The sequence below is a fragment of the Lygodium microphyllum genome, chromosome 12, assembly GCF_053477565.2.
Source record: "Lygodium microphyllum isolate KBCC chromosome 12, Lygodium_microphyllum_v1.1.10, whole genome shotgun sequence".
NCBI lineage: Eukaryota > Viridiplantae > Streptophyta > Polypodiopsida > Schizaeales > Lygodiaceae > Lygodium > Lygodium microphyllum.
In genome coordinates, this window is record NC_141146.1 from 54,759,706 (window position 1) to 54,781,114 (window position 21,409).

Below are 21,409 nucleotides of genomic sequence, written 5' to 3' on the forward strand. Positions count from 1 at the left end.
CAATTTACTTACAATAATACCTGAGATTTTTCTATTGAAAAAGCTCATTTTGAGGACGTTTATGGGAAGAGATTGTCTATCCTATGACAACCATTACTACTAATGTTACAACTCTTGATTCTTTAGACAATGACCTTAGAAAAAAATTAGAGGAAGTCACCAAAAATATTAAATAATTCCGATTTAGGTATACAACTCAAGCTAATAAAAAGTGAAAGGCTATTAAAGTTTAAAACAACGATTCAGTCCAATTGAGAGTTGAAAAGAGGAGGCTATAATCCATTAAAGGGCATGCGAAAATTAAGTTAGCACCAAGATATCATAGCCCATTTTTCCTATTGTTCATAAGATTAATGTATTGACAATCCCAATGTGGGGTTAATCATGGTGTATACAAATGCTTTTGATACTCTATCACAGAGGATTGTAATAGACAAGGAACTCCATAGCTACAGAGAGAAGGCACACTATATGCACACTCATTAATATTCTCTCTATTTCGTTGCATACAATGGTTACATATATAAAGGAGGACATGGTCCATCAATGATCCCTTGCACTTTTCATGTGTATCTCCATGTGACACCATACAACTCACACTTTACATGTGTACCTTGTGTAGCACACTTTACCCCACATCTCTCATCCATATTCATAAACCATAAATTCTTAAGCACGTAAGAGTGCTTTCATATATAGACACTTGCAAACACCAAAGCTTACATTTTCAACACCTCCACCTCCACTTAAGCAAGGTATTTACTCTACTTTATCACCCATCTAATGTAGCATTGCATAGCTACAATTTTTACCTCTCAACACTTTCATTCAATGCTATATTTGAGTGCTACATGACTGGTCACATCTAGTTACCATATGCATGTTATTGTGTGTGTATAATGTTCATTTGAGAACTCCTTGCTTGAGTGAACTTACCCCATTATTTTCAAACTACCACAGGGTTCAAGGAAGGCATGACAAATCCAGGTATGCATATAGCATGTGCACACTCTCACACACACACTCTCTCTCAAAGTCCTTTCGAGATATCAATCTTCGGTAGAGAACCCAACACAATTCAATTATTGTGCAACATTTTCTCAAATACACATGGAGATCTACATGCATATACACAATTGCTTTTGATATCTACATGGCTTAGGTAGGAGAACCCTTATGCGCTAGGTGAACATAACTCTTTTGTTTTGGACACTCAACTTGGATATACAATATCAACATTTAGTCTTTTTGTGAGAATGAGGCTTTATACAAAGTTGAAATTTACTTAACAATTTTTTTTCTTTGAAAAAATAAAAATAAGAGGATGACGGTTGTGCCACATTGATGCCTTGAGCCTTCTATTTCTTCATCTAATCTCTTATCCTTTTCATCATCTTCTTGTTTTTCATTCTTGGACTGCAACCTATAGATTCTCCTCGAAGTAGCTCACATCCAGAGCCTAGCACAGTCCGACCCATGGTCCACAAGAACCTATCTTACTCTTTGGAGGAGAGTATCCCAGGCTTATGACATCATTTGCATATGTAAACATGTGCTCACAATCAACCACTTGTAGCAAATCCTTCTTGCATAAACAGGATGCTAGCAGAATGCCAATATTGTTGTATATGGTTAGGGACTTCTTCGCCACTTGCTACATAATTAGTTTTTGTTTCTCACAAAAAAAATTTGTGCACAAGCATTCCTCTCTCTATGTATTTCTTCTACTACTACTCATTGTTGTGGTAACCACTGTTGAGATATCGAGCTCCACTCGTGATACGCCAGGGTGACCGTTGTGTATTTATGTCACCTACTTGTCAGTTGTTGCAGACGCGGTTGGTACACCATGCATGAATAATAGCTACATGATAGCTATCCTTATCTACTCTAGTTCGTGGCTTAGTTAGTATGCCACCTTAGTTAGTTGAGTTTGGTTTGAGACCCATATATAGGGTTCTTCTATTTTCTTTGTACGAGAGTTCTTTTGGCTTCCACAACTAAGAAGAGGAAAACTATTTTCAGCCTCCACCCTTGTGTGTATTCTCCCATTGTGCAAGCAAGAAAGCTACAAGTGAGACTCCTTCCTTCTCTCCCACAATCTTGACATGGTATCAGAGCCTTGTTCATGGTAAGGAGCTCAAGAAAGCAAGCCAAGCTCTCGCTGTTCTGGTAAGAGGAGCAGTGTTGCTTTCATTTTCTGTTTTGGGAGCAGATCTCTGCAGGTAGCACAGCCGGAAAGTGCAGGAGTGCATTGTCTCAGGTTGAGACGCCCTTCGCGGTGAAGCAAGAGGGCAGTATATGCTGCGGGCAAGGGCTTTTAGCCCTTGGTGACCTTGTTTTTTTTATTTGAGGCCATTTCGGGGCCTGTTTTGGAGGCGGAAGTTTTCTGCACGCACTCAGGAAAAGGCCCAGTTTTATGCTGTGCAGCCACTGTTCTACAGGTCTGTGAAAAGTTACTGTAGAAATTGCATCTTATGCTTGTGCGCAGAGACATTGGGAGTTACAGAATCATCCCTGTTACCTGTTGATGCAAAATCGTCACTAGGAAGTGACTGTGTAGTCAAATACCACTTTCGTCAGTTTTGCAGATTTGCCTTTGTGAGGCTGAAGCTGTGTTCTTTGTAGTGACAGAATTTTTTGCAGTGTTCTATAATGGCGTCTGATTCTCTCTCACAGATTGTCACTGAAAAGCTTGACAAGAACAACTTCCAAGCATGGAAGTTTAGAATGACAAATTTCCTTATGGGAAAAGGATATTGGGAATTTGTTGCAGGAAATGAAGATGAACCAGTTCTTCCTGATGTTCCCAATCAATAGCAAATGCAGGCATTTAAAGCATGGCATGAGAGAGCCAGGAAAGTTATGTATTGGCTGTCTATCAGCATTTCAGACTCTATGACTGTGCATATTCAGGATGCAAGTACGCCAAAAGAGGCATGGGATACTTTGTCAAAAATGTATAGCACAAATATGCAAGCCAGGAAAATGCAGCTTAAGCAAGAGTTGCATAATGTGCAGAGAGAAAATATGAGCATCAATGACTACCACATGAAGGTGAAGAAGATTGCAGATGCACTTGCTTCCATTGGGTCGCCAGTGGAAGATGATGATTTAGTTTCTGTGACCTTGAATGGTCTAGGAAAGGATTATGCACAGTTTCGGACATCCATTTCAGTTCGTGAAAGATTTCTTGATTTTGAGGAGTTGATTGCTATTCTAATTTCTGAGGAGCAGAGAAATGGTGGTGCATCTTCTTCAGGAGGAACTTCAAAAGAAGCTATCTTCTACTCAAATGCTGGAAGAGGTAGAGGCAGAGGTAGAGGAGGCCGATTTGGAGGCCGTGGCAGAAATCAGAATATGCAGCAAACTCAAGAAAACTAGTCCTATGGAGGAGGACGTGGTAACTCTAGAGACAGGGGGAGCCAAAGAGGTCATGGTGGATGGCAAAGAGGCCAAAATGCAAACAGTAATGTTGAATACTACTACTGTGGTAAAATGGGTCATATGGCTAAAGACTGCTATAAAAAGCAGAATGACATCATGAATGGAAAACTGCAACAAGGGAATTATGCATCTTCTAATAGATAGGGTGATGACAGAAATGAGCACTTGTTTATGATGCAGCACATGAACAATTCTGTGACAAGTGTAGAAGAAAGCAATATGTATGGTATGTTGACTCAGGTGCATCAAATCACATGACAGGTCATGCAGAATGGATGGAGGATGTAAGGAAAATGGAAAAACTAGGATTTGTGAAGACTGGTGATGATACTGCACATCCTATTGTGCAGATTGGAAAAATTCATTTGTCTATGCAGGATGGGAAAACGAAATACCTATCCAATGTATTTCATGTCTCGAATATCACCAAGAAGCTGGTTTCTGTTGGTCAAATGGTTGAGCAGGGCTTGCACGTCAGATTTAATCCTCATGGATGCTTTGTCGAGGATATGAAAAATAAAGGTCGCTTGATAGCAAAAGGAAAGAAGAAGGGAAGAATGTTTACATTGGATACAGACATGCCTGAATTGAGTGCAGCAATGTTTGCACATGGGACCGGTGTAGTTGCAGATATTGATATCTGGCATAAACGCATTGGTCATGTTAATGTACAGCGACTTAAATCAATGCAGGCCTAAAATATTGTTGCAGGATTGCCCAAATTCAAGGTTGCAGAAATGCATAAGGTATGTGAAGCCTGTCAGTTTGGAAAACAGGCAAGGAAACCATTTCCTAGACATGTTCAAGAGAGTGAGAAGCCATTGGAAATAATCCACTCTGATGTGTGGACTACTAAAGCTGCATCTCTTGGAGGCTATCATTATTTTGTCACTTTTATTGATGACTATAGTAGAAAATTTTCGGTGTATTTTATGAAAAAGAAAAGTGAAGTTTTTGAACATTTCAAAACTCTTAAAGCTATGGTTGAAAAAGAAAAAGGTCAGCAAATAAAATGCCTAAGGTCAGATGGAGGGGGAGAGTACCTCTCAAATGAGTTTGCAAGGTTCTTGCAGGAGCATGGCAAAAAGCAGCAATATTCATGCAGTCATATCCCATAACAAAATGGAATTGCAGAAAGGAAAAACAGGCATATTGGAGAGGTATCTCATGCCATGCTCAATGAAAAAGACTTGCTAGATTTTTATTGGGCTGAAGTAGTTGCTACAGCAGTCTATATAATGAACAAGACTCCCACTGCAGCAATACATGGGATGACTCTAGAGGAGAGGTATACTGGTAGGAAACCAGATATTTCTCATTTGAAAATTTTTGGTTGCATTGCCTATGTACATGTGCCAGATGAGCTGAGATCCAAGTTGGATCCAAAAGCTGAGAAGTGCATCTTTATTGGTTACTCTCTGCAGCAAAAAGGGTATAGATGCTATAACCCTTCTACTCGTAAGTTTACAGTGAGCAGAGATGTTGTTTTTGATGAGATGAGTAGCTGGTATAAACCAGTAAATGTGATTGATGATGTAGATGCACAAAATGGTAATGCTGCATAGAATTCACAGCAGCAGTCACAAAATATTAGTGGACCTGGAGCGTCCTCTAGCAGTGGTTCACATTCTTCGCCATGGACAGGCAGATTGAGATCATGAGAATCTTCTCAAAGCAATGCAGATAGTGGTATGCAGGTATCACGAAAAGGAAAAGAGAAGGTTGATCAACCCATGTTTGATGTGAATGCAGGTCACTCTTATGTGGATGGTGAATCCAGTGGCTCAGAACAGAGCATTGATGATGAGTTGGGTATTCCTTCTATTGTTACACCTGGAGTAAGGAAGACCAGGGATGTTTTGAGAGCACCTGGGAGTGAACCTACTTTGCGCAGGTCTACGAGAGCCAGGTATCCTGTGGATAGGCTGAAATATGATGGATTTACAGCCATTCACTATGCATATATGGTCAAAGTGATACAGGAACCAGAACCCACTTCTTTTGAGCAAGCCATGGGAAAAGAAAAATGGGAGAAAGTCATGGATGAAGAAATGGATGCCTTGGAAGCAAATGCTACATGGGAATTGGTACCTTTCCCTAAAGGTCAATATGCAATTGGCTGTAAGTGGGTTTATAAGGTGAAGCACAATGCAGATGGTTCAGTGAATAGATACAAGGCAAGATTAGTAGTCAAGGGGTATGCACAAACATATGGCATTGACTATGAAGAAAGATTCAGTCCGGTTGCAAGGATGGCAACCGTAAGAGCAGTCATTGCTATGGCTACATCAAAGGGATGGTCTTTACATCAGATAGATGTAAAGAATGCCTTCTTGCATGGTGATTTGCAAGAAGAGGTCTATATGGAGCAGCCACCAGGTTATGTGCATGCTGTTTATCCTGAGTTTGTTTGCAGGTTGAGGAAAGCATTGTATGGCTTGAAGCAAGCACCTAGAGCACGGTCTGACAAGATAGGACAGTATCTTGTTACTATTGGCTTTCAGATTTCCAAGGCAGATTTCTCACTTTATGTGAGAAAAACAGAGAAAGGTATTATGCTACTTGTCATTTATGTTGATGATTTGATTATGACAGGTGACAATGATGAAGATATCCTTCATGTGAAAATGCTATTGAAGCAAAAGTTTGAAATGAAGGATATGGGAGAGCTGTGTTATTTCTTGGGCATTGAGGTGATTAGATCACCAAGTGGGATACAGCTCTTGCAGAGGCAGTATGGATTGGACATGCTGTCCAAATATGGGATGACAGGCTGTAAGCCTATTTCAATTCCTTTGGAACAGAATGTGAAGCTGAGCGCAGATGCAGGTGAGCTTCTAGAAGACCCTACTATGTACAGACGCATAGTAGGAAGTTTGATTTATATGACTATTACCAGGCCAGATTTGAGCTATGCTGTTGGATTGGTATGTCAATTTATGCAGGCTCCAAGGAAACCACATTTGGATGTGGCTAGACGCATACTCAGGTATGTGAAGTCCACATTGCAGTATGGACTATTTTATGAGACTGGGGTTCAGATACAGTTGCATGGATACACTGATGCTGATTGGGCTGGTAGTATTTCTGATAGATGATCTACCAGTGGATATGTGTTCTCTTTTGGGAGTGCTGCAGTCACTTGGAGCAGCAAGAAACAGCCTACAGTTGCCTTGTCGAGCACAGAGGCTGAGTACAGGGGTGCAGCAATGGCTGCATGTGAGGTAGCTTGGTTGCATAAGCTACTTTATGATATGCATCAGTCTACGGATGGGACAGTTGTCATTTATTGTGACAACATGAGCAGTATACACTTGGCAAATAACCCAATCTATCATGCCAGAACAAAGCACATTGAGGTGCATTATCACTATGTGCGGGAGAGGGTTTTACTAGGTCTTATTGATCTAGTTTATGTTAGCACAGAGGATCAGGTAGCTGACATATTCACGAAGGCATTGGGCGCAGAGAAGCTGCGCAAGTTCAAAGACCTGCTTGGTTTGCAGGAATTGGGATTGAGCTCGAGGGGAAGTGTTGAGATATTGAGCTCCACTCGTGATACGCCAGGGTGACCGTTGTGTATTTATGTCACCTACTTGTCAGTTTTTGCAGACGCGGTTGGTACACCGTCCATGAATAATAGCTACATGATAGCTATCCTTATCTACTCTAGTTCGTGGCTTAGTTAGTATGCCACCTTAGTTAGTTGAGTTTGGTTTGAAACCCATATATAGGGTTCTTCTATTTTCTTTGTACGAGAGTTCTTTTGGCTTCCACAACTAAGAACATGAAACCTGTTTTCAGCCTCCACCCTTGTGTGTATTCCCCCATTGTGCAAGCAAGAAAGCTACAAGTGAGACTCCTTCCTTCTCTCCCACAATCTTGACAACCACACCTTCATTTCTATTTCATTGATTTTGATTTTGCAGCCATTGCTGATTTGCAAGGGGTAATGTGTTGTCAATTTGCATTTGGATCAATGCAAGACTTAGAGGACTACGAAAGCAAGCAACAATCACTCTAGCTTTCAATTCACATAAAGCCTTTTGATATAGTGGAAGTGGATTTCCTTCCACTTATGCTTCTTGCATCCATTTACTCTATTCTCCTACTTAATCAATCACCATGCATGTATTGTTGACTTCTTGGAAAAACTAAATGCAATTCTCATATGTTGAACCTTTTGGTGGCTGAACCTTTTACTTTGGCTTTCATGGTTGAAACGTACTAAACATCATCAAGAACCTCTAGTAGCTTAAGTGTGTTTGCTTATTTTCAACATTGTCTCCTAAATCTTATCATGACCTTTGCAAGCTTGCATATAGGAGCTCCAAACCTACATGTTTTCTTAGCATGCACATGCCCTTTCAATGGTGCTCTTCATGAGCTTGTCTCCTTGAGAAGCCTCCAAGGTGCCAATTATCTAAAAGCTCTCCTTTACTTCCACTTCACATCCTCATCCTTGAGCATGCATATGAGACATGCTCCAACTTGGGCTACAACTAGCCCAAGTCTACTTGCCATTCAAGTGATAGCAAGAATATGCATCTTTACATGATCCTTGCAATAGCAAGAGTAAATTGGGCACTAATTTTGGATGAAAATTGATGCCAGGAGGCATATTCCACGGTGGATTCCGTGCCACGGTGGATTCCGTGAGGTCTTACGGTGGATTCCATAAACTTTGATGATCGGGGCTCATACACAAAGTGGATTCTTTGTGCGAGAAGTTGATGGGGACGCCTGTCCTTTTCGGGAGTTTCATTAATTTAGTGTGTACATGGGTGATTCCATAGCGGGTGATTCCGTAAAATGCATATTAAATTAATAAACGTTTATGAGTTTAGAGTGCGCACTCGTAATAAATTAAGGTTAGGATTTATTTCTAACCAGTTGATTTATTTATGTAGCTGAAGACTGCTAGGTATTCACTTTTGTCAGTTTAATTGTATTATTTTACTAATGATTGTGAATGCTTCAGTTGATGTGTAGAGATAGCAGCAGTGGCAGAGGAAAGCATTGGAGTCTAGCGAGTATTCGACCTATGGATTATATTTTGATAGGCGCCACGCCTATATTTTATCATGTCTATTGAGGCATCAATTATTTATTATTATTTTGTATGCGTGGATGCGCACGGATATGTTATTTCTATTTGGACATTGTATTGGGCGTGCCAGACTCTTTGGGCACCGTCCATTAAATTTATTTCTATTTTTGTAAAAGCAAACTCAAAAGCTAAAAGCTTGATATATTTTTGTAAATTGGGCTATTATTGAGCATGAAGATGAAATATACATAAAATACATGCTTTGTGAAGCGCTCACACAAGGCATGGGGGGAGATTGAACCCAATTGGTCTCTTGCTCTTGTCGTTCATGCTTTTTACATTGTAATTTGTGCAAAAAGGTAGAGTTCATTGTTCTTGGGGACCTTCCAGGATTCACTACGTGAGCATACAGCGATCAATCTGCGCACCAGTGGTATCAGAGCGAGAGCTTCCAATCGCTACCCATCTCGTGCGAAGGCAGAGCTCCTGGAATGATCGGGCTCTACGGTCAATCTCGTCGCGAACCGTCGATACAGGCAGACTTCTGGCGATCAAGAACCCCTGATCTGTCATCAGATCGTGAACGACCAGGCTGTACAAGCGGAGGACCACTCCCTCATCTCCATCATCAAGTCGTCAAACAGAGAGATAAGTGATAAATCCCAAAATTCAATATCTCAAATCTTTAAACACTAAAGCTTCAGAAGCTTAGTTTAAGCTTTAAAGAAGCTCAAAGCTTCAATTTTTCATCATGGTATATCAGAGGTTGTTCGATTTTTTCGCCGCCTGGAAAAAAACGGGCCCCCCCCACGACTGCGCTGTTTTTTTCTGAAGTAACCCCCCCTTCAAAGCTTAATCTATTAAGCTTAAATCAAGTAAGACAAGTCACCTCTGGTCAACAACTCCAGGTCTCGCACCTCAGAAATCAAGTTCTGCAAGTAATCTGTGATCAAGTTCTGCAAGTTCACTAAGTCGGCTAAGTTCTGCAAGTCTGCAACTCTGCAAGTCACCTAAGTCTGCAACTCTGCAAGTCAGACTAGTCAACTGGAGTCATAACTGACTTGTGTTCAAAACTCCTAGAAGGGCTATTCCTGTGCAGAAACTCTGAACTGCAAAGTTGTTCGTAGGAAGGTATTCTACCCTTACGCAGGTTTGCTAAAGCATTTTCAGCATACGAAGAAGAAAAATTTGCAAATTTTCTGAACATTGAGAAAGAAATACCCAAAAACACGTAAGCTTTGTAAACCCGAACTTGAGCTACGCTCATCCCGCTAACCTGATTTTGAGTGAGAAAGGTCTTTTGAGTTTTACAGGATGACGGAACCACATATGGATGATCTTATGGGGCTGAAGAGGACCTACCTGAACCTATGATGGAGCAAAAGCTGGACTTAATCATGATGTAATTGGAAGAAGAACGAAGGGCTAGGCAAGCATTGCAAGCGTAACTGGCTAAATTACAAAGAGCGTCTACCGACAAAGAAGAACCTCAAGCTGAAGATTTGATTCAACGTACCATCGACGCCACCCTTGAAGCTCAAACCATTCGCAAGGAATCAAAGATAAGTAAACAAAGTTTCAAATTTCATACTTTCAATGGCATACGAGAAGGAAAGACTATTTTAGCATTCATTAGTCAGTTTGATGACTATTTCCATGAGGAAACCTATGCAGAAAAAGATAAAATCAAGTGTGTTACTAATCATTTGGTAGACAGAGCATCACTTTGGTGGACTGTAGTACGCAAGAGCATAGACTGTCCTGCTACTTGGGAAGATTTCAAGAAGAAGTTCATGCAGAATTTCCTTCCACCACAATTTCATGAGAAAGCTATCAAGCAATGGGATCTTCTCCAACAACGGGATCGTGAGCCTATACCTCAGTATACAGAGCGTTTTTGGAATGCACTCCTCCAGCTACGCATGCTTGAAGACGTACCAGAAGCGACACATAAGCGGAAGTATATGCCTAGACTTCTTGGGCATTACTACGCTGAAGTTAACATGTTCAAGCCTGCTACCCTTGAAGATACCATTTCACTAGCTCACAACACTGAAGATAAGCTACGCGGTAGAGACAGACGACCATAGTAATTCCAAGCCAATGGTAATTATGGATCTAAACAATTCAATTCCAATTTTGGAAGATTTAATCCAGGTCGTTTCTCTTCATCATCTTTCCGCAAGAATTGGGAAAAACCACTTGCATTACCATCCAATGTAAATCAAAATCCTAAGCCTATTCCACAACCAAATCCAAATGTACCTAGACTTCCCGCCATTGCAAATAATGTAACCAAAGCCAAGCCAATAGTATGCTATAAATGCCACCAGCCTGGACATCTCGCAACAAATTGTCATTCAAAGAAGCCACCAGCTCATATCAACTACCTTGGAGCCATGGACGAAGACGAACATGAAGATATGTCTAATTTCACTAAAGATGAGGACGACACTACTACTACTTCTGATACTTTACTAGGTATGCCTACTCCACATTTATTATTGACTATGACATGTTTGGTGCATGGAAAGGAAAAGACTATTTTGCATGATGACGGTAGTACTCATGATTTCATTTCAGCAAAATTGGTAAAAGAATTGAAATTACAGACTGTACCTACGCATTATCGCATAAAAGCTGCATTTTTAGGGACTAGGTATAATGGTACACAAGAAGTGCAAGATTTAGAGATTCAAATTGGTTCATACACTGAAAGATGAAATTTCTTAGTTGTTCCATTACAGTCGAATGACATTATTTTGGGAATGCCTTGGCGACACCAGCATAACCCAGATATAGATTATTCCACACACACCATGAATATTAATTTTCAAGGAAAATCTATTATCCTATATGGTATGCATGCATCTCATGTCTTTCCACTGCTTTCGCATACTCAAGCTAAACGTGCATTACGCAAGAGTAGTAAATCCTATCTCATTTGGGTGAATGAATTGCAAGTAAAGGAAAATCATATGCACCCTAGGCATAAGGAATTTCTTGCATATTTTAAGGATTGTTTTGCAGAAGACCTACCACCAGGTTTACCTCCTTCACGTCCAGAAGACCATAAGATAGATTTGATCCCTGGCACACAACCACCTTGCAAAGCACCATATAGGCATAACTAGATAGAGCAAAAAGAAATCCAGAGTCAAGTTGAGGAATTACTAAATAGAGGTTTGATTCCACCTAGCAGTTCTCCATTCGGTGCACTTGTATTGTTAGTCAAGAAAAAGAATAATACCTATCGTATGTGTATTGACTATCGAGCTTTAAATAAGATCACTGTAAAGAATAGGTATCCTATTCCTAGAGTTGATGACCTTATGGACAAACTGCAAGGATCTTCTATATTTAGTAAAATTGACCTTAAGTCTGGTTATCATCAGGTGAGGCTAGATAAGTCTAATATATTCAAGACTGCATTTAGAACACAGTTTGGTCATTACAAATTTTTGGTCATGCCATTCAGATTGACTAATGCACCTGCTACCTTTAGTAGAATGATGAACCGTATCTTTTTGAAATATCAGTATTGTGTAATTGTTTTCTTTGATGATATTTTGGTGTTTAGTCAAAATGAGAAAGAACATTATGAGCATTTGTCATTAGTTTTTCAATTATTGAAAGAAAATCAACTGTATGCAAATCCTGAAAAGAGTGAATTCTTTAAGACAGAAATTGAGTATTTAGATCATATTGTATCATCTGATGGAATTAAAGTTGATCCTAAGAAAATTGATGCAATATTGAATTGGCCTGTTCCTAAAAACGTGCATGAATTATGCTCATTCCTTGGTCTTGCTAGTTTCTATAGGAAGTTTGTACGTAATTTTTCATTACTTGCTTTACCATTAACCAAACTTCTCAAGAAAGGAATTGTTTATCAATCGACCAAAAATCAACACAAATCCTTTGACTTACTGAAACATGCATTAACCCATGCCCCTGTTCTACAGTTGCTTGACTTTAATAGACCATTCTTTCTAGTAGTGACCGATGCTAGTGGATCAGGAATAGGAGCCGTACTTACGCAAGATGCGCAGATCGGTCGCTGTATGCTCACGTAGTGAATCCCGGAAGGTCCCTAAGAACAATGAACTCTACCTTTTTGAACAAATTACAATGTAAAAAGCATGAACGACAAGAGCAAGAGACCAATTGGGTTCAATCTCCCCCCATGCCTTGTGTGAGCGCTTCACAAAGCATGTATTTTATGTATATTTCATCTTCATGCTCAATAATAGCCCAATTTACAAAAATATATCAAGCTTTTAGCTTTTGAGTTTACTTTTACAAAAATAGAAATAAAGCTAATGGATGGTGCCCAAAGAGTTTGGCATGCCCAATACAATGTCCAAATAGAAATAACATATCCGTGCGCATAGACGCATACAAAATAATAATAAATAATCGATGCCTCAATAGACATGACAAAATATAGGCGTGGCGCCTATCAAAATATAATCCATAGGTCGAATACTCGCTAGACTCCAATGCTTTCCTCCGCCACTGCTGCTATCTTTACACATCAACTGAAGCATTCACAATCGTTAGTAAAATAATACAATTAAACCGACAAAAGAGAATACCTAGCAGTCTTCAGCTACATAAATAAATCAACTGGTTAGAAATAAATCCTAACCTTAATTTATTATGAGTGCGCACTCTAAACTCATAAATGTTTATTAATTTAATATGCATTTACCTGCTTTGGAATCACCCATGTACACACTAAATTAATGAAATGCCCGAAAAGGATAGGCGTCCCCATCAACTTCTCGCACAAAGAATCCACTTTGTGTATGAGCCCCAGTCATCAAAGTTTACGGAACCCACCATAAAACCTCACGGAATCCACCGTGGAATATGCCTCCTGGCATCATTCAGTTGTCAAATTAGCTCCTAGATTCTATGGACCATTTAGAATCATTCATAAAATTAATGATAATGCATTCAAGTTAGAATTACCATCTCATTGGAAAATTCATAATACATTTCATATTAGTTTATTGAGACCATTTAGAGGCCAATTACCTGTCCACCCTGTTTATGAAAACCCACTTTATTAGAGGAAGAGACTGAAATACTTGAACCAGAAGCTATTATAGACACTGACTTTATGACCACTAGAACTGGCCGAAGGTATTCTAGATATCTAATTAAATTTAAGAACCATCCTGTAGAGAAAGCAGAATGGATGCACCTAGAGACTTAAATGCTTTCCCCACTCTATTAGCTCCACATTGAGCTAATAGCAATTGAGGTCAATTGCTATCCCACCCCGGGGATATGATGCCAGGAGGCATATTCCACAGTGGATTCCGTGAGGTTTTACGGTAGATTTTGTAAACTTTGATGACCGGGGCTCATACACAAAGTGGATTCTTTGTGTGAGAAGTTGATGGGGACGCCTGTCCTTTTCGGGCGTTTCATTAATTTAGTGTGTACATGGGTGATTCCATAGCGGGTGATTCCGCAAAATGCATATTAAATTAATAAACGTTTATGAGTTTAGAGTGCGCACTCATAATAAATTAAGGTTAGGATTTATTTCTAACCAGTTGATTTATTTATGTAGCTGAAGACTGCTAGATATTCACTTTTGTCGGTTTAATTGTATTATTTTACTAACGATTGTGAATGCTTCAGTTGATGTGTAGAGATAGCAGCAGTGGCGGAGAAAAGCATTGGAGTCTAGCGAGTATTCGACCTATGGATTATATTTTGATAGGCGCCACGCCTATATTTTGTCATGTCTATTGAGGCATCAATTATTTATTATTATTTTGTATGCGCGGATGCGCACGGATATGTTATTTCTATTTGGACATTGTATTGGGCGTGCCAGACTCTTTTGGCACCGTCCATTAGCTTTATTTCTATTTTTGTAAAAGCAAACTCAAAAGCTAAAAGCTTGATATATTTTTGTAAATTGGGCTATTATTGAGCATGAAGATGAAATATACATAAAATACTTGCTTTGTGAAGCGCTCACACAAGGCATGGGGGGAGATTGAATCCAATTGGTCTCTTGCTCTTGTCATTCATGCTTTTTACATTGTATTTTGTGCAAAAAGGTAGAGTTCATTGTTCTTGGGGACCTTCCGGGATTCACTACGTGAGCATACAGCGACCGATATGCGCACCAAAAATCAACCCTTGTCTCCTTACCTTTCAACCCATAAACTCTAAGAAAAAGAGTTAAAATAACCAAATACCGTTGGCTTCTATCATTAGCTATTTTGATGATGAATGCTCCATGTACTTGTTGAAAACTCCACTTTTGATAGCTTCATTGTAATGATATTGCAGATACATATAGTTGATGATAATGGCATCTCCATAGTCCCAAGTTTTTAGCTCCCTCAATGGCAACCCAAAGAATAATAAGTGTGTAATTTTACATTTCTTTACTACCAAAGGTGCCTAATCTACTAATCTTGAATTCCATAAAAATCCACACAATCACACACACACACACAAAAATAAACCATGGTTAAAAATCCTAACCATGACTTTGATACCATGTTAACAATCCCAATGTAGGGTTAATCATGGTGTATACAAAATGCTTTTCGCACACTATCACCACCGAAGGATTGTAATCAATAAAGAACTCCATATCTACAAAGAGGAGGTACACTATATGCATACCAAATAAATATCCTCTCTATTTCGTTGCTTATAATGATCATATATATAAAAGAGAAGATGCTCCATCAGTGATCCCTCACATTTTCCATGTGTGTCCCCATGTAGCACCATACAACCCACACTTTACATGTGTGCCCTTATGGCACGCTTTACTCCACATCTCTTATCCATATTGTTAACCCCAACACGAAGAAAGCAAAAGGAAATAAAAAAGATGCAGGGCAAAGGTAGAAAAAAGGTAGCTCGACAAAAGAAAGAAGACGAGAAAAGGCCAAAAGTGCAGGGGCAACCTTAAAAAGCCCAAGACAAATGCAAAAGGGAAAAGGTGGATTTTAAAATACAAAGGCACACCCTGAAATCTTGTAAAAGAGTGCCAGGCACTGGAAAATCCAAAAAGCTAAAACAGAAGACAAAGACAAAGGCCAAGGTAAAGAGAAACGGAAGACAAAGGCGCACAAGGAAAAGCGCAAGTCCAAACTTTTGTAAAAGAGTGCAAGTGCATCATGGTTTAATTGAAGGAGCACCGGGCTCTCACCCGTGCAGTTTGTAAATGTAGACGGGTGGTGGAAAGGAAGCTAGAAAGATAGAGGGACAATGGGAAAAGGGCCTAGGCTAGGGTTGGCTATGAAAAAAGGGGAAAAGGGGATGACGGCCCAAAAGGGATTTAGGGTTTTGTATATAAAGTTGAAAAGTGAATGAAAAGCTCATTCTTGTATGTAGCAAAAAGTGGCTCTCTTCTTCTTCTTCTTCTTCTTCTTCTTGCTTGCTTGAGCTTGTGCTTGAGAGAGGGAGTGTGAGAGTGTGAGGTAGTGAGTGTGTGAGGGTGAGGGACCGTGGGGTGGAGAAGCTCTCTGTCTTCTCCTCTTCTCTTCTCTTCTCTTCTCTTCTCTTCTCTTCTCTTCTCTTCTCTTCTCTTCTCTTCTCTTGCGCTCCGTGATGGAGCTTGGAGCGTGGGGCTTGAGGATGGAGCTTGCTTGAAGCTTACACTTGGATCATGGAGCTACCAAAGTGCACAGGAGAGGAGGTAACTCGAACGGCATGGAGGTAAGCTCACTACACCCGTAGATATGGATGGCGCGTCAGTTATGTGAGAGGTAGCTATTAGTGCTTGGCTTGGAACACTTGAAACAATAAGTGGTCCATGGGTCTTGGCGGATGAGAAAAAGCTCCCACATTTTGGTTCGGTTGTCAGGACCAACGGAGTCAAGCCTTGAGCGCTTGCATGCTTCGAATCAAGCATTGAAGTAGGGTTTTCCCTGAATCGGTGCTTGAGGTAGATAGGTAGGAAGCGAGGGAGTTTGAAGAGATATTCGATCTCCTTAGCAAGTAGGATTTTGTTGTTTTGGACTTGGAAAAGCATGATGGAGTAGTGTAGGTATTTTTCTTATAATGTTTTCTGCATTTAGGAAGGATAGGAGCAAAACTTGGGGCAAATAGTAGGGTTTTCTGTTGATGTATAACAGGCTGAAACATGGAAAAAAAGAGCAAGAAATGAAAATTTGGGTTAAATGTTAGTAAGGTAGGCAATGTTGAGGTGAGTAGAGGCCTGGACAAGGTACAAAAGGGCCAAGAGTGGCAAGAAAGGCCACATTGTGCATTGCGGGGTTTCAGGAGAGCATGAGAGAAGAGGAAAGCTTCGTTGAGTGGATATGCTTCAATCTTGTCATCTGGGAGATATTTACCTAGCCTAGGTAATTCTACACCTTCCCCTACATGAGTAGGTAGGATCTGGAGCTGCTTGACTAGGAGAAAGGCCTCTAACACTCCGCACGGCGAATTTTGTAAAGTCAGCGAAAAAGCGTGCCACGCTCGGCGTGTCTTAGTGACAGCGATTCTGGGCCGAGTCCCTGAATCGGCCCTCGAACTACTCGACTCGGCCCTCGGACCACCCGAATCGGCGCTTGGCCACTTGGTTCTCAGACCATTTGGCCCACTACCACTCGAACACCCACCGCTCGGCCCCGTCCGAATTGAGCACTCGGACTAACTTTGGAATTCGGCCCTCGGCCCACGTGACTCATATCTCGGCCTACTCAGCCCTAGGACATTGAGACTCGGACTGGCTGAATTTGACATTCGAACTAATTACGTTCGGCCCCTTCTACTCGGCCCTCGGGTGGTCCAAATCGGGCATTCGGCCCCTATAATTTGGACCTGTTGGGCCGAATTTAGATTTCCTCAATTTTTAGCCTGAAGATAGTGAAATTAACCAAGAGATCACATGGAGCCGAAACCCTATCATAGATCGATCACTAGGTTGAATCTTAGAGCAAGTAGTCCAATTTTTGGCTATAAATGGTCTCTCAAATCACGTTTGGCATTTACCTTAACGGCCGTGCAGGCCCGGGGGGGGGGGGACTGCCCCCCCGGATCCCTTTAGAGGGGGCTCTGCCCCCTCCGCACCTCCCCCAAGTAGGTTGGAGAGAAACCGCGTGCCATGACACGTCCTCTAAATTAGACCCTAGTAGACTAATGGCTCTACACGAACATGGATTCTCACTAACAAAAGAGCAACCAAAAGCCCATACCCAAACTGAGAGAAGCAGAGACCCTAGAACCTCAATGGGCCAACCTAGCCAACGAGGGCAAGAAGGCCACACTGCAAAAACACCACATGTTGCGTTCAGACTGCATCCAGTCAAAGTGGAAAGCAACAACATCGAGCGACAATGGAAAAAATGACTAAATATGACACTCCTAACAATAGATGCTCCTTGAATAGCACTACACGGATGAGCCAAGACATTAGTGGAGAATCCACATCTGGCCATGCAGTTGGGGACTCAAGGGCATTCCTCAGAAGGCTTAAATTTACAAGCCAAGACCCGGAAGATGAAGACATGGTACCATCTGCTTATCTTAGGGTCATACTCACCGCGAAAAGAGAGCATACTATCAATGCTCTAATCGATGAAGGAGTAGATTTTAATATCTTGACCTATGAGGCATGGACCCTACTAGGCCAACCAGAGTTGACACCGACTAATGCAAGTCTTAGCCCTTATGGGGGACCTCCAAAAGCACTCATAGGGAAGTGCAATATCCTTGCAACAATTGAAATTGAAAGCTTGACCATCTTATTTCATGTTACTCCATATAGTGCTAAATATGGTAAGGAAAACCCTCCTGGGAAGACCCTTCAAAAGGGCGACCAAATGTGAGACTGACAATGTAGAATAGAGGATACACCTGACACTATCGGATGTGAGAATAGTCACAACCTTTAGCAAGGGTGACCTCATCAAACCTCGAGGAAAGGGCAAGGAGCATTCTGACATACCAAGCAAGCCTAGTAATGAGAGCAAGGATTTGTTGAAAGAGTTGATACAAGCGCAGGTTGAACGGAGAGAACCAATGAGTGAGGCCATACTTGAAACACAAAGGTTAGGAGACAAGGCCAAGGATAGGGTTTGGACTTACAAATATCATAGAAGACCACGAAAGAAGCCCAAGCCTTATAGACGAAGGCATCAATGGAGAGCTAGCACAATGCCACGATGGATATCCAAGGCGTTACTTCGTGCTCAAGGGTATTATGCAGGCAATCGATGGATTTGGGTACCAAAACCCCCTGCTAAACCACCTCTACCAGAAGCCCAAATTATGTCAAAGGCAAAGAGGCGTAGGAGGAAAGCTAAACGAAAATCCAAGTCTCGAACAAAAAATATTGGAGCAATTGAGCCCCTCACGATTGAAATCAAGGAACTAAACATGACCTATCAAAAATTAGATCCTCAACCTAGCGTGCTTAACAAGCAGATATCAGAGGCAACTGTCGAGCATGAACAAGGTCCACTAGTGCCCAAGGAGCCTTTGACTTCCCAAGAGGATAATGAGCACCATAGGCACAACATCGCTCATGATAAGGCTGATTGCTCAACAAAGCTAATGATAGAATTGTCTAACAATCACGAGCAAATTCTCCAGTCCAGTGCTAAGCCCACGTAGGAGTCCCAAATCTCCTACACCCTCTTCACCTAAATGGACACGGGAAGCACGGCAGCAGCAGCCTCCTGCCAGTGCTCAACTTGCACAAGTGAATGCGCAAAGAGCAACAAAAGACATGGCCACTTCTGATCTGCCTAGAGACCTAACACAACAATCCACCAAGAGTAGCTATCCCACTAGACTAGCCACTACTATTTCCAATCACGGATCAAAGCAGTCACAGCCCTTGGCTGTGACCATGCCCCTTGTGGAATGTGTCCTTAGTAGTTTACCTATGAAGGAGGTGTCACAACCAACTTCCTTGACAACTCCAACAATTCCAAAGTGTCTAAAGCCTAGGCTAGAGGAGTTAAACACGTGGAAATTGGCTGAAGAGCTAGACTCTTCCAAAAGGGAGACAGTTGTACCCTCACAACCTGGCGAGGCTAATCAACAAGCCACAGCTATGACCCATGTGGACACACTAGAGAAAGGAAATGCTAAGGCCCAACCAAGCACAACAACGGTTGACCTAATCCAGGGTCCTGAGTCGTTGAAAGATGCACTTTCACTGACCAAGAAAAAGAGGAGACAACAACAAAAACAACAATAGTTGCACGTGGTTGTGGACCCCAATAACATTGAGACGAAGAGCGCTAGAGAGTTGATGAATAAAGCATCGAGTCCACCCACCAATGAACCCATTGATGCCTCTCCTAATAGTGGTGAAACCTCAGACACATCCGTGTGCTCTGAAAAATCAAAGCAGTCGTTACCATCAATGGCTGCTTGCAACGCTCAATCCACCGATAATGGAACTTGCATTGACCAATCAAGAGTGGACATAACGCTGTCACAATAGGGTGACAAGCCTATACCATTCACATCCAAGGAGAACCATGACACAATAATGAAGCCTCAGGAGACACATGGAGACCCCAAGAGCATAAGAAATCCTAGCGTTGGCCAAACTTGCGCATCTAGACCAAAGCCCCTAGCTACGCTAAAACCCAGGTAAACTCCTAGAACCTTGCATGAGATAGCAACCGAGCAAGCCCTCGTTGAACATAGAAGTGTCACTGAATGCTTAACTAAGTTGGATGTTAAGCTCAAAGTGTTCGCACGTGTCTATGTCCTGGTAGACGTGCACGCATTCCCTAAAGAGAAGCTCGAAAAATACTTGCCATTTTCCTTATCTTGGGAAGAGCAAGAACATCTTGGCGAGCACTATAACAGGCTCTTGTATGAACGCATGAGACTCATCTCTGGCGAGAAATCCGACGAACTGCACTTAAGCGTCACATTCAATGATGCGCTCTGCCAACCAAATCTCTTAGAGTTAGAGCAATTAAAGCGACTAATAGAGGGTCAAAGTCAATTTGAACAGTGTTGGTGTGAGAACTGCTTTGCAATGGCCGAACTAGGAGCCCAAATCATGACAGTCTTAGAGGAGCGATTGGCCAAATGGCAGTCTCAAAGAGACCCAACCTATGTGGCAACAACTTCCCTTCGAGTGCTGACTGCCATTCGGGGTACGGACTTAGTTGAATCTAGCCAAGAGAACTCATTGTTTGATAAGGTTCTCACTGAGGAGGAGTTACATGTTGCCAGTAGACTCGAACAAGGTTCTATGCTACTCGATGTTGCAAAATATCTATCAGTATTGAGTAAGCTGCCACGAGTACTGGATGCGTATGCTATGCTCCTGTACAATCCAGAGTTCTATAGTTGGTTTTTATCCTCATGAAGTGACATGGATTCATGGATATGCATATAAATAAACAATGACTTTTGTGACCCTGTATAGACACTATCAACACACATAAGAAAAAGTAGTCAAGCGCAGGCAGAAGAGTTGGGGTCAATAGGCTAGGCTCATCTCTGGTCCCCATCTCACTACATATTTAGAAGTGGCATGACCATTTCCACCTCCGAGTGGAGGGCATGGACCCCTCATTGCCACCATGGGAAGCCCTAACCAACATCTCTGATGATGTAGGCAGGATGCAGTCCCTTTCTATACAACAAGAAAACATGGAGAACCTAGGGCAGCTAGCTTGCAGAGATGCTCTCCGCGGACGACAGGAACATGCAGCACATGCCCCTCCGTCGGTACGCTACGTGCCCACCCTCAAAAGGTATGCAAAGAAACAAGATCCCAAGTAACACCACCCCGGACGAAGGCCAAAGAATCCCTAGGCCAGGAAATTCGAAGCTCAAAGAAGCGCACAAGATGTGGCAACACCAGTTGCACAAACCCCTAATGGATGCTCGGGCACCAAGTGTTCAAGGGCAGAAAGGGGAGCTCGGGATAGGGAAGAA